General features: G+C 34.5%; 1 pseudogene across 1 annotated transcript; it reads right to left on the bottom strand.

Annotated features, from left to right (window-relative positions):
- Window positions 1–6,062: 6,062 nt before the first annotated feature.
- On the bottom strand, window positions 6,063–7,807 carry LOC149376220 (uncharacterized; annotated as a pseudogene). The gene is made up of 2 exons (XR_016295413.1): window positions 7,654–7,807; window positions 6,063–6,863 (listed from the first exon to the last, which is right to left on the bottom strand). The product of XR_016295413.1 is annotated as an uncharacterized LOC149376220 (transcript).
- Between the last annotated feature and the right edge of the window lie 2,017 nt (window positions 7,808–9,824).

The raw sequence follows: 9,824 nt of genomic DNA, 5'->3' as shown, positions 1-9,824 counted from the left end.
CTAGAAATAATTCGGCATGAACTATTGCTATATTCGGCACTTCCTAGTCCTGCAAATATACCAACATATTTGTAGCCAAGTATTTTTTTGCCAACAACATATGTCTATATATACTTAATTTTTTTTTTTTCATTACACTAAAAATTGGAGATTTATAAAGAAACAATTACATTTTGCACTTTTTTTTTTTTTTGCTAAATGACCACGGTTTGTCGAAATCCGACATAATAAGTCATTAATTAGTTTGTGTCTTTGTAAAAATTTCCTATTGGCCCAATTTCGTAGTAATTGTGCTTTAAATCTGTAGTGATTTCCTAAAATTTTATCATGACTTATATTTTGTGTTTGGTGAGTATTTTGTATCAATGTTCAAGTGTTTTTTTAATACTATATTAATATTGTAAATATAATCCTTACAAATTATCCACAACATTAATATAATGTTTAATGTAATTTAATTTTTGTAACCATATTTTAGAATTTTTGCATAATTAGTTTTTTTTCCTCGAAACATTAGATAATTTAAATTTAAAAAACTAAAGGCCTGTTTAATAGTTAATTTAAACAGTTTTCTGTTTTTTTGTAATTGTAGTGTAATAAATTTTTACAGTTGTTTACAAATAACTATATGGTATAGATTTCATATTTTTTATTCAAAAAATGAAAAAAAAACAGAATAACTGTTTAGTACATAATTCTATTATTTAACTAAAAAAAATATTTTTAAAACATCAAATATATATATATATATATATATATATATATATATATATATATATATATAACTACACAATACATAAATATGACATTCTAGTCTAAATTATATACAATCATTTACTTACATCATAAACATCAAGAATAATGACTCCATGTAATCTCTAAACTTCATATGTAAACGTCGAGCTTGTGTTGTTGCGACTGTGTACAGCGGTCCACGAACTTCTGACGCACATTGACCTCCGAGTCTTTCAGAACCTTCACCTTCAACATCCTCAATAGGAACATCTTGATTCCATCTTGTAAAACGGTCTTCGTTTGCAAACATTTTTATTAAATTATGTAACATAAAACATGCCATAATTATACGAACTTTTGTATGTAACGGATAACATGACAGGTGGTTTAGAATGGGGAACCGGGCTTTAATTATGTCAAAACATCTATCTATTATGTTGCGTAACGATGAGTGCCTGTAATTAAAAACTTCTTCTCGTCTACTCATTTGAATATTTTTTTTAACTCAGATAGGTGATAACGTGCGATGCGGTACTCTCGTTAGGATATCTGATATCCACTACATAGTATTGTCCCTCTTGTGGTATTAAAAAAATTATATTTTTAGCCAATAATAACTCATGCAATATTCGTGAATCTGCCGCTGAATCTCCCCCTTCTGCAAATAAACAAATATATCCCACAAATAAGCAAACACACAAATACAAATTAGCAAACAAATCGCACACAAATTTAATCACAAATACCAGAAATCTATACTACAAACCCTAGAATATAAATAGAACATATTTCTCAGACTACTTTTTCTTCTTCTCAAATTTCATAAATAAATCGCAAAGAAAGATAGCCTACCAGAGAGATCGAGAGGGCCATGCTGAGAAGGACATCGGAGATAGTGAGAGCGCCTATTGGAGATCGGAGAGGGTCGAGCGCCGCGAGAGAGCTGTGAGTGTGAGAGCACAGAAGGAGAGAGCGATGAGGGGTGAGAGTGTGAGATGAGGTCGCATGGAAAGGAAAGAAGAAAGATTAAAGTAGGTGAGGAAGATGGTGAACTAAGGAAAAAAAAAAGATGAGGAAGGAGAGAGAGAGATAGAGAGAGAGAGATATGCAAAACACTTTTTTTGTATATTCTAATTCTTTTGATTTAAAATACAACTTCAAATATTTGTAAGTGATACCGTTGAAAACAAATATCAAAAACTGACTTTTCATTTTGTTTTTTTAGTATTAGAGTTTGAAAAGTCAAAAAGCCTTTTCAAGTGGACAAACAAACAGGACTTAAAAGTTTTAGTTTGAGGAATTGCCATAACTACCACCAACTCAATAACTATTTCTAATAATCCACCAAACAATAATTTTGGCCAAATATACCACTTGCCTCTGTGTGTAAAACCCTAAATACCCTTAAAAAAATTTATTTACATTTTATCATTTAATTCCTTCTCTTTCTCTCCCTAACGTCTCGATACCTCTCCAAAATCTCGTCACTCAAACTCACCCAAAATCAAAACCCTTCTTCTTCTTTGAACCACGATCGAAATCTTTGCCCAAACATTTCAGCGAACGAAACCCTTTTTCTTCTCCACGAATCTCTTCTCCTTCTCCACGAATCTCATCTCCTTGCCCGGATTCTACTTGGTTAGTTTCAGCGAATCTCTTTACAAAGACTCTACTTGGTTAGTTTTAATGTTTTTTTCTTACCATTTATTTCGTTTTTGCTTATGTTTATTCTGGGTATGTTTAAATTTGTGGCAAAAATAAGGTTTTCGTGATTCTGGGTAATTTTTGAAGTTGTTCAGCGAAGTTCGTAAGTTTCGTCAGATGTCAACAGTTGACATCAATTGTTGACATCTTATGTCAACAGTTGATGTCATCTGTTGACATATATTGTTGATGTATAATGTCAACAGTTGACATCAACTGTTGACGTCAACTGTTGACATCTGATGTCAACTGATGTCAACAATTACTAACTTTTGATTTCTTCTTGATTTGTACAGTGATGACGGAAATTTATTTATTATTCAAGCACAATGGTACTTGGGTTGAACCTGATCGGTATCATGAGAAATGATCTTTCGGAATTATGGTGCCGTCTGAAGTGAACTTCGCTAGCTTTGTTCAATACCAAAATGCCGTCAAATCCCCTTATGCCATCAATGCTCGAGGAGGGGTGTGATTCGGTCCCAACTCATGAATCGGCAATTCGTTCTACATTAGGATTGGATGACTACTTGTTTATACATTGTTCAGACTACTTTTTTTTTTAATTTATTATGCTTTGTTCATACTACTTTTGTTTAAGAGTCTATTTATTTAATTCATTATGCTTTTTGTTCAAACTACTTTTGTTAAAGAGAATCTCTTTTGTACAGACTATTTGTTGACCTCAACTGTTGATGTCAACAATTGACGTCAACTGTTGACATCAATGTCAACAGCATCAATGTCAACAATTGACGTCAACTGTTGATATCAATGTCAACAATCGACATCAATGTCAATAGCATCAATGTCAACAATTGATCACGTCAACTGTTGATATCAATGTCAACAGTTGACGTCAATTGTTGACATCAATGTCAATAAACAGAGAGCTCATAAATCACAGATGTCAACAATTAATGTCAACTGTTGACATTGGTATCAACAATTAACGTCAACTGTTGACATTGATGTCAACAATTGACGTCAAAACCATTAAAAAACAACTACAGATTGATCCCCTTGATATATTGTTGATATTCATTAAACATGCTATCAAAAGCATAGCAAAAGATTAAGATATGAGTAGTACGTGAACAACATTGCTATCAAAAGCATACCAAAAGATTAAGATAAAAGTAGTACGTGAAACACATTGCTATCTATTATTTACATTGTTTCCTAATTGTCATAAATCTCCATGTCCGATCCAACATGGGTCACTAACTTCACTGCCCCGTGCCGATATAAGTCGATCGTGAACTTTTCACGGTGCATGTACATCTCCTCTTGTTTGACATCTTGCATATCTAAGCCATGAGACATAAACTCCATGGTCTTAATGACAAAAATACCACAATCACCACTTTTTTTTAAAAAAAAATTGGGATTAGACATCTTCTTTAGTATATAAATATGGTAATATTAAATAATAGCTATATACGTACCCATTGCTCTGCTGTGGCATGGTGAACGACGTGGAAATTGTGAACCGGGCTGAACTGGTGTCTTCAATACCCAAACTATCAAACGCATGAATAGAGCAATGGGTCAAGGACTTGGTTGTCGCGATGATGTAATCGTAGATCCGAGACTGCTTTGTCCAATCAAACTTGTCCTTGTCATTGCAATTCAGCCAAACTTGATACATTAGAAGGCAATAAGTGAATTGTGAACAATTTTTGCAATTTGCCAGTTATTCTCTTCTTCCAGAGGTACAATGATATCAACATGCTGCCAAAAAAAATGAGGGATTAATATCAACAAACAGAGAGCTCAAAAATCACAGATGTCAACAGTTGACATTGATGTCAACAATTGATGTCAACTGTTGACGTCAACTGTTGACATTGATGTCAACAATTGACGTCAACAGTTGACATCAATGTCAACAATTGACAACAATGTCAACAATTGACGTCCACTGTTGACATCAATGTCAACAATTGACGTCAAAACCATTAAAAACAAAAGTAGAATTGACTGTCGTACCTGATCGCCAAGCCATTCTTCTTCGGTCCAGAGTTCATAGTAAAATGTCTTCAATTTGATTTCAATTTCTGTGAAATTCCATCCCTATGACAATTTATCTTCTAGTGGCTTGTACCAACGCATTTCCTCATCTTTCTTCTTCAACAATCCAAACTTCAGCCAACTCTCCATTACAGTGACGTCCTCAATAAATTTCTGCCATCATTGCGTACAAATCAAGAAGAAATCCAAAGTTAGTAATTGTTGACATCTGATGTCAATAGTTGACGTCAATAGTTGATGTCAACTGTAGACACTATACATCAACAATATATGTCAACAGATGACATCAACTGTTGACATAAGATGTCAACAATTGATGTCAACTGTTGACGTCAACTGTTGACATCTGACGAAACTTACGAACTTCGCTGAACAACTTCAAAGATTATCCAGAATCACGAAAACCTTATTTTTGCCCCAAATTTAAACATACCCAAAATAAACATACACAAAAATGAAATAAATGGTAAGAAAAAACATTAAAACTAACTAAGTTGAGTCTTTGGCAAAGAGATTCGCTGAAACTAACCAAGTAGAATCCGGGCAGGGAGAAGAGATTCGTAGAGAAGAAAAAGGGTTTCGTTCGCTGAAATGTTTGGGCAAGGATTTCGATCGTGGTTCAAAGAAGAAGAAGGGTTTTGATTTTGGGTGAGTTTGAGTGACGAGATTTTGGAGATGTATCAGACGTTAGGAAGAGAGGGAGAAGGAATTAAATGATGAAATGTAAAGAATAATTTTTTTTTAAGGGTATTCAGGGTTTTACACGTAGAGGCAAGTGGTATATTTGACCAAAATTATTGTTTGGTGGATTATTGGAAATTGTTATTGAGTTGGTAGTAATTACGGCAATTCCCCTTTTAGTTTTTGTAACATGTGATTATTACACATGAAGAACGTAAATTCTAATTTTGATATATTGCAGTTTTTAATATTTATTTTAATATTATTTTATTTTAGAAAAAATATGAGTAATATATTTAAAATACATACACAATTTACTCATGAATTTATACTATAATATTCATCAAAATGAAAGTAATATTATAGTTGGGAGATGAGTATTACATTTGAAACTTTAAGAGGCTGAGAAGAAGCTGGATGCGCTTGCTCTAGTCCGAGCAACCGAGTTCGCAGACCGTTCAATAAAATTTAAAACACTTATGCCAAAAGAAGACACCATTAAATTGGGATGCCAAGTAGCTTGGCTGAGCTACTACATTTGTCCAGGCATGGCACTTCTTCCAACTCAAAGCTTCTCGAATCCCCGGGGCCTTCTCAATCTTAAGGGAGTAACGGCCTCAAGAAGATGGTCCCACTCCCAAACCACGATTCCGTATCTAAACCCATAGTTGCCATGAAACATCGCCGCAAGTTCAATAACCTTAAAAGCTCCATATGGCAGGGCTGACCTTTTTGTTGCTTCTGCGCCGACAACCGCTACTCAAGGTCGTGATCCCATCCATCTTCTTACCATCCCAAACCATGGCACTCCAAATGGCCCAACACCGCGCAAATGAAGATTGAGAAAGATTGGTTACCTCTGCAACGGATATTAATAACATAATATAACCTGTCTAGAAAACAGTTCCTTTGAAAACTCAAATTATATCCTCTCTTTTCATGGAAAACACAAGTTGAAATCCAAATGGGATAGGCAACCATACTCGATGATAAATACATTCACACACATCCATGCAATATTGCAAGTTCCCTAGCTACGCCACTCAATTCTGCAATAATACTCGAAACTGTAGACAAAACACTAGGATTGGAAATCGAAATCCCGCATTGAAATGCATGATACAAAGACTAAAACTTGTTGAAGCAACACAACTCGGATCCGGGCAAAAGAAAACAAAGACACAGGCATATGTGATATATGTTTAGGAAGGGCATTTTGGTCAGTAAAGTTCTCCCTCTTTGTGGGTGTAGATGACGCAGTCGGAGGTGGGGTAGGAGACGCAGGTGAGCAAGTAGCCTTCCTCCATCTGTCCGTCGTCGAGGAAGGAGCCGTCGGATTGGTCGACGGAGCCGCCGGAGCCGGGCTTGATCTTGCCGGCGCAGGTCGAGCACGCCCCGGCCCGGCACGAGTACGGAAGATCGATCCCGGCGTTCTCCGCCTCGTCCAAGATGTAGCAATCGTCCGCGCACTCGAACTCGTTCTCCTCCCCGTTCTCCCCAATCAGCTTTATCTTGTACGACGCCATCATCGAAGCCCTCAAGCCCGCCGTTGATTTCACCCCGAACGACCTCGACACGCTCTTCGCCCACCGCAGAGATGACGGGAACTTCACCATGGAGCTGCTGAGCTGGCACCGCGCCGCCGCGGCTTTGTTGAATAAGCAAGCGCTCGCGCCCGAGACCGCAGACATGGTTGACATTTTTGGCACCTGGTTGATGTATATATATATATAGAACATTCGACATATTATTTTTTATACCCTCTCAAGTTATGTGATTGGCTTTATAATATAAGGTATCAATACCATATTGAAAGACTTTTTATAATTATTATTTCAAACTGAGGACTTGCAAGATGATTCAATTTCAACTTGAAAAATTATGATTCAGTTTATGACCAACTGATTCGCATAGACACAAGATGTAATGGGTTATGTCACATGTGTTTAGCCTTATAATATGTAAAACAAAACGGCATTGAAAATTACATTCTGTGACATACATAATGGCTAATTGATCTCTGGAGCACTATGAGAAGATGCAAGCTCATGGCTCTCTGCTCTTCACTCGAGGCTCCATTGATAACATAAGATTTCGTTTAAGTTAACTAAAAGGTTGAGGTAATCTGATATCTGAATACCAACAGCAAAATACTGTATGGTAGAAAGAATCTTATACAGTCGAGGGACAAAACAATTTAACGGAAAATAAAAGTCCAAAAATCGTTAAACTGATGATAAGACTAAAAACAAACATACACACAGCAAATGGGTACATCATGGTAACAATCTAAAAATGCAGATTGAACAAAACAACAAGATTAGACAAAGGGAATATACGAATAGTGAAAACTGAAAACACTAGAAAGAAGGAAAAGTGTGATAAACCTTGTGAGTTCTTCACAAAATCCAATATAGTAAAAAAAAAAAAAAAGGATCGATCAAAGAAAGATGGCAAACAACGATCAAATCATGTAGCACAGATCGTACGATAACTTACAAGAGTAGAGCTTTGAAGAGATGAGTGACAAGGGTTTTGGGGGGTTGTTTGGCTGCTTGAAGGAGGCGGAGAGAGCGAGGGTTGACGAGTAGAGAAAAGTGAGTCAGAAATGTGTATGGAAAAAACGAAGCCTAGATGGTATTTATTTATAAGCAAATTTCAAAATAAAATTAAAAGGGACGCCCTTTTTGAGTTTTTTGATGCGTTTAGTTTCGTGTTGTGACAATTTATTATTAGTAAAGATCTTTAATATTGTGTACACTGTATAGATTCACCGACCCCATGCATATCCCACTGGCCCACAAAACCAAAATATAATAAGAACAAATTAAATAATTGTGAGGGATTTCTATAAAATAATAAAAATAGAAAGGAAAGAAAATTGCGATTGTACTAGTAATAAATAAATAGGAAAAAAATTGCAATTTTACTTTCCTTTTTGCTGTGAGCAAATTAGTATGGGATAGATGACAAAGATCGAGGTTATCGCTTATGGTACCATTGCATTGGAACTCATATTCTATAGATACAAAGAAATTTTTATTTTAAGGAAATTTTCTAATTTAACAAACAAAACTGGCCAGTGGCAATTGGCAAAAATAACAATAAACACAAAATAATTGCGGGTCTGGTGTGTTTTTTTTTTTTAATAAAATAAAACTTTAACTATTTTTTTAAAAGAACGGTTGGTTATCAAGCTAATGACCTAATTACCCTATAAATATCGCAGATCAATGTAAAGATTCACATAACGATGCAATTGGGCTTAAAGTCCCCATTTTATTAGTTAAAACATATTCTTTTTAACGATAGAGATGCTAAAAAAAAGTGGTTCATGAATTGTGCAAACTTTAATTCTGTAAGGAGGTTGCGATAACTGGGAACCATAAATTTTTCTTGATCTCACACGCGAACCGGTCAGTTAATCGTTGAAATTGCATTGCCGGTTCTCAAACGCCGCTACTTTTGTAATACATATGTTTATTAAGGTCCACTTATATTTTTTGGGAGATATTTATATCACACCACTTAATATGGTGGCTGTTTAGTTCAATTGATATGGTGATTTAACAGCTCCCAAAAAAAAATCGATCTAAAATTATAAAATCTACTTAGAATTAGCAAGACCAAAGATTCTGGCGTCTTACGGATTAATTGTTTATACAGTCCCTTTAGATTTTTAGGAGATTATGTTCGAATTTGATCTATGTACTTTGAAGAACTGTTTTTTTTTCTTCATAGTCCGAGCCGTATTTGTTTGGATCCTACTCATTATTGGTATTTTAATGAGCTAAAAACATGTCCGAAACATAGTGCGCCTATTGTTCTTTTTCGTGTCGAAATAAGCACATATTGAGCAAACACACATATTTAATGTTAGATCTAATGTAAACATAGATCTCTTTTGCGTTGCGTTCAAAGATGTTCTATATTTGTATTTTTGAATACTTTAAGAATACTCCACGTTATTTGTATATTAAAAAAAAAAAAAAAAAGATCGATCATCTTAGAAAATATTATATAAATTTTTCCTCTTAAAAAATGTGTCGCATCATTTAAAAAAAAATGATAGTTTTTATAACAGTTATAGAGTTATGGTTATTTGCACCTATACAAGTTGGTAATTCAAAATAATTGTATATTTTCAAACAAACAAAAAAAATCAAAATAATTGTTGTAAACTATATGGATTTGTTAGTTCGTCCTTTGGCGATCATGTGAAGACAATTAATATGTAAAAATGCAATTATAAGACACGAGGGCTAACGAAATTTCAATTACCTATTTTGTATAGATGGCTTTTCATTTGCACCACGGGCTAAACATATATCATTGGATTTCATCCAAGTGCGGTTTCCATGTTATTCTTTATGCCGCCGTGCAATTATGACAAAGATCAACAAAAATATAATTTTATAGTATTAATCATGTATTTGCCCCATCAACTATAATATATTTAACAAGTGACTCGAAAATTTTAAAACTACATTTTCATCTCTTCGCGTTAGATCCAACTTTTTTTTCCGTCTGTTTGTCAAAAAATTTCGTCAAAATTCCAATTAAATTGTCATCTAGCTATTACACACTGCGATTAAAATGTAGTAAATTAAGAGGATACCCTTGTCTTTTTATAAACCCTATTTTTTAATAAGTTTTATATGCCTTCTTGG

The sequence above is a fragment of the Urtica dioica genome, unplaced genomic scaffold (genome assembly GCF_054948205.1).
Source record: "Urtica dioica subsp. dioica isolate 48M unplaced genomic scaffold, U.dioica_male_clone48M_v1_H2 Urtica_dioica_male_H2_contig_33, whole genome shotgun sequence".
In the NCBI taxonomy this organism is placed as follows: Eukaryota; Viridiplantae; Streptophyta; class Magnoliopsida; order Rosales; family Urticaceae; genus Urtica; species Urtica dioica.
Note: the sequence above shows the minus strand (reverse complement) of the source record. Positions and strands in the feature narration are given on the sequence as shown.